The sequence below is a fragment of the Penaeus japonicus genome, unplaced genomic scaffold (genome assembly GCF_977035675.1).
Source record: "Penaeus japonicus unplaced genomic scaffold, GWHDUDI00000001_assembly GWHDUDI00000009, whole genome shotgun sequence".
Taxonomy (NCBI): domain Eukaryota; kingdom Metazoa; phylum Arthropoda; class Malacostraca; order Decapoda; family Penaeidae; genus Penaeus; species Penaeus japonicus.
This window is the reverse complement of record NW_028234411.1, coordinates 24,627,986-24,632,985: the sequence shown is the minus strand read 5'-3', so window position 1 is coordinate 24,632,985 and position 5,000 is coordinate 24,627,986. Positions and strand designations below refer to the sequence as shown.

Sequence of the window (5,000 nt, the reverse complement as noted above, 5' to 3'; positions counted from 1 at the left end):
CGCCTCCAAGAGGACCTGCCAGACTGTAAGACTGTAAGGACTCACCATGGCTGAAGCCGCTCTGGTTGTGAACACTCACCGATCCATCTGCCCATGTCTATTCACACATGCCCACACATCTGCCCACTCCAGCAAGACACCTGCGTGGGCTGGAACAAGTCTGTTGGTGGCCAAGCAGCAGGTGTAGTGCCACATAAAGGAAAAAATTCAAGACTACACCTGCATCTCTTGGCCCTTCCAATGTGGACACGAGCAAGATCAGTTCTTGGTCTTCAGGATCGCCAATTTGTAATTAAGTGTTCATGACTTTTGTTGGGATCATTCTGGGATCTCATTGACTGTAGATGCAATATTCATACAAGAAAGAAAAGTCCATATCGATACTGTGGTACAAGATATATAAGTAAACAGTAGCTCAAAAAAATAAAAAAAAAGCCACTGACTAATATATAAATGTTACAGTGCTTGAAATTTTTCTAAGGAATTGTACAATATAATTTTTTGTACTATTGTACTTTGTTTTTGTTTTTTTTAATTATGTTACTAGAGAGGAAGAGGGAGAAATCCCATGATGTTACAGATTAGAGGCCTTTTTTTCGTTCTGTGATGACCGGCCCTCAGGCTGTCATAACTCAGTTCTCAGATTATGTCATATATCAGGTCTCTAGTTGTGTTCTCTGCTTTTGTAACTTATGAACTTGCCGTTTCATTGAGAAAAAATTTAACCATTGTTTCCTATTTTCCCCCAATTTAATTTGCACAAGGCTGGTAAGCAAAATTATCAGCTTGTGTGTATATTTGTTTCATGAGATTCTATTCCATATCTGATATATTATTTTCTCTTTCTATTAAAGCTAGTGGTAGTCTTTTAATTAAAATTGTCCTTGTTATATTGTTTTCATATTAAGAAATATTTTGTTACTTATAGTCATTCATACTTTGTACTCATACATCAGACTTGTATTAGTCATATAATGCCATATATTATTAATTATAGCCGTAAGCATTAAGGTGTCTTGACTTGGTTAATCAGAAGATAATAGGCTATCTTGAGCAAATCTTGAGGAGAAAAATGTGTTCAGAGTACACAGTCCAGTCAGAAATATCTGTAAGGATGGTCGAGGAGCCAAGCTATAGGATGTCACGGAAGTGGCCGATAGGAGTTCTAAGCAGATTGTTACGGCGTGGGGGAATTTTTTTTTTTTATATTCATTTGTCTGAATTTTATGTATTATCTGTATTTTCTTTTTCCTCCACATTACCACTGCAATTATGACAAAGTGCAGATACTGCTGCACAAGCCCCCAAGCTTCCCTGTCGTCATCTTCAAACCCGGCTCGACATTCTGTAACATCTAGTCAGAATCTCGCCATCTTCATCACATCTGTGCCATAGAATCGCTCAGCTAAAATCCCTCTGATGGAGACACACACGTATTTTGCTTAAAACTGTGAATTAACCATTTATCTTCCATGTGTTGATTAACTGATGTCTATCTTAGGATATTTACATTGATTTTGTAAGGGAGAGAGAAAAGCCCACACAATGATATTGTAGCACTTGTGTGGGCTTCCAGAAAATCTCTTTTGTAATACTGAAATCTGCCCACCATGTTCAGTTTATTTATTTGTATATTTTTTCAGATCAGATCAAATCTGGGATTTTATGTTTTAATTTTTTATTTATTTTGGCTCAAACATGATATGGAAGATATTGTAGTGGAAAACATTTTGCTAAGAAATCCATATGCATATGTAACAGTTTTTTCCTTTTATTATTATAAGATTAAAGGGAAAATCTTTTTACCAGGAAACAGATCCTATTTATTTCAACATCTGAGGAACACTGGTATGAGGTATACCACATAGAATACAAACTAAAGTTACTCACGCTTCAAAGCAGACGGCAAATAAGTGATTAAGTTTATGCTGCCGTAAAGGGTTCATCTAGTCAGGAAAACAAAATATCATCAGACGTGTATACGCCTTGCGCTGTTTGTATTGCCTAATGAAGTGCCTTTTCAATGAGACTTAACTGTGTTACTAAGAGGGTGATCAATCGCATATTTTTGAAACACCATTGTATTGGACTGGAGGTTCGTTTTTCTGTCATTGTTCTCTCTTTGGATGACCAGCGTTAGACGGTTAATATTAGTATGCGCATGACAGGGATTTCTAACTCCGGGGTGTATGTTAGGGCGGGAGGGAGGGAGGGATTGGGGTATTTCTGAGCTGCTATAGGTGAGGCAATTGTTCATGAGGGATAGGAGAATTTTGGTGGTTTTTAATACTGCAGCTATTTCTTCATGCTGTCTTAGACTGATGGCAAGTGCCAGACGTTATCATAATTATAATGATGGAAGTTTGTTAATTGCTTGTAAGGAGCTGCATCAGTGAATTGCAACTCCATGGAACTTCTTATGTAAGAAAGGAAGCATGTGAGAACAACATTTCATTTCTTTGAATTTAGACATACATATTGGCTGTCCAACAAAGTTTCCTTTTTTTGTACGATTTCTTTCGGAGGATAACTTGAAACTATGTTCTAGCTTTCAATAAAGGGGATTAGAAACTTTGATATATATGTATATATATATGAATGAGTATATATATGAGTACAAAATAAAACAAAACATAAAAAAAAAACATTACTATTATTAAGTCAACATGCCACCACATGGGTGTTATTTTAAAGGGAGACTCGAGGGAACCTTCGAGATTATAGGCATTGGGCGTGAAAGGATTTCATTTGTGATAACGACACTTAAAGATGAAGATACTTAGAGCCTCCTCCTCCTCTCTTCTTCTTCTTCTTCTTCTTCTTCTTCTTCTTCTTCTTTTTCCTCCTCCTTCTCCATCTCCATTATCCTGTCACTAGGCATTAATTATTTTTTTGATGTTTTGAAAAACCAAGGAGAGGAAAGGAAGGAGAGATAACATTACCTACTGTTATCAAAAAGTGCCTTTTCTTTTGACTAGAGAAAATACAAGGGAGAGAGAGGCAGGAAGGGCAGAATAAAAAAGAGAGAAAAAAATAAGAGAAAGAGACTATTTCCATGTGTCATATAATCATATATTATTATTATTCACCAAAATGTATGATTGTGCCTCAGATTTACCTAAGTAAGGAAAACAAAACAAGTAACAATGCGTTACGTTGTTAGGAAATGCTGTTATCTGAGACAGGGAGAATAAATGTATTGATGTTCATGTATGCTAGTGGCAATTATAGCTCATGTTACTTTATTAGGCTGTAAGGTTTAAACGTGAAATATATGAAATGAAGCAATTATTATGTATTTATTGTTACTATTTACTGTTATTTGCTGTGAGACGATCGATGTGGAAAGCATGTCAAAATTTATATGGTTTTGTTTATTCTTAATATTTTATAGTCATGGGGATTGACACTCTAACAAAGTGTCAGGTATAAGAAGAATTAAGTTTGGTAAAGTTCATTTATTTATTTATTTATTTATTTATTTATTTATCTGTTTGTTTTTAGGGGTGGGAGTAAATTATGATTGTGACTGGTACATTGTGGATGAGGTGTACTCAACCTTCCAGTATTCAATAAACTTGAAATTCTCTTCAATACTTTTTTATACATTATACACTAGGATTGAGATTTGCAATTGATCGTCTCATACATTTCAGGTAATCCACAAGTTTCAGGGGTTAAATGGCCTTACCTTTTTTGTATGGTTAGGAAATGTACATTATTATCTTTTTGGGGGAACTTTTTCTTTAATAAAAGTTTGTGGATCGCCTCTGATGTCCGTGTAAATAAAAATAGTTGGTCTGGATTATCTGCGGCAGCAAAATGTTTGGAAATGGAAGTGTATATTTTCAATATTTTAAAGATGAATTTGATTCTTCATTTTCTAAAAGAAAAAAAATATGATTTCCTTCTTAGGGGCTAAAAGGGTTTTTATCATACTATTATTTCATTCATATGAAAATATAAAGATGATAGATTATTTAAATGCAAGTAAAACCATAAAACCTTCATTTTCACTCCCTTTGCTGCTGGTTTACAATCCCAGCTACCTGAATGCTGTATGGAATAGGGATACCAGACTCAAAACTTAAGAGAAAGAAAAAGAAGATAATAATAATAATAAAAAATGAAAATTGTTGTATTTTAAGAGCTGCTGACACAATGGTGTCATTTGGATCAGCAGTATTGAACAGCAATCCCTTTTTTTTTTTTTTTTTTTTCCAAGTCGCCAAACCCGTATTTAATGGTGAAGTAACACTATACCTTCTATGGGTTAAAGGTTGTTTTTAGGGTGGGCGATTGGCGGAGAAGGCTTACGAAGGTCCCAGGTGTTTTCAAGAGCTGCTGAGGAAATTTTCTTGGTGTTGGGTTGCAAAAATGTTGCTTGGCTGGCAGCTATTAATGACAATGAGGATGATACTGTCTCTTTTTGTTAAGAAAGAATGGAAAAAGAAGTTGAGAAAAGTCATATATTAAAACGAGGAATTTTTTCTTTGAAGTAAAGGAAAATTCTGAGTGTTTTGATACATGTAGTAATCTGATTTTCATATTTTATTCAGATTTTTATATGAAGATGGGATCTTAATCATTATTATTGATATTTTGAGTGTGATAACTTGATGTACAAGTTTTTTACTCCAAATATTTTTATCAAATGAAATACCACTTATAAAAAAATCTCAGTCGTATTTGTGTGATATCAAAAGATCCTTCACTCCTTTAGAATATGAAAAGTCATTCTATATTTGTTACATTGACTGCTATAAGGAGAATGGAATTTTTTTTTAAGGTTTGTCATCATACTTTGAAAAGTGTGGAAATGTTTAAGAATGTACGGGAATATATGATATATCGTAATACCCCATGTATTCTTGTATTTTCTGATGGGACCGAATGTCTAAACAAAATTTGATATTGTATAAATGTCCAGCACCAAAGAAAAGTAGGAAGATGTTTTGTATAATTCATGGATTTTTTTTCTATTGAGTCACTCCAGTCGC

At 34.3% G+C, this 5,000-nt stretch overlaps 2 protein-coding genes across 3 annotated transcripts in view; one reads left to right on the top strand and one right to left on the bottom strand.

Annotated features, from left to right (window-relative positions):
* The window catches only part of LOC122258164 (RNA-binding protein 24), a 77,403-nt gene that overhangs the window by 72,320 nt on the left and 83 nt on the right, over positions 1–5,000 (top strand). For both annotated transcript variants that reach the window (XM_043023953.2, XM_043023952.2), the window contains exon 5: positions 1–5,000. This exon is cut by the window's left edge and continues 427 nt beyond it; it is cut by the window's right edge and continues 83 nt beyond it. The gene's annotated coding sequence lies outside the window, so the exon portion shown is untranslated.
* The window catches only part of LOC122258165 (uncharacterized), a 73,550-nt gene continuing 70,845 nt past the window's right edge, over positions 2,296–5,000 (bottom strand). The window contains exon 37 of the mRNA XM_086540238.1: positions 2,296–5,000. This exon is cut by the window's right edge and continues 994 nt beyond it. The gene's annotated coding sequence lies outside the window, so the exon portion shown is untranslated.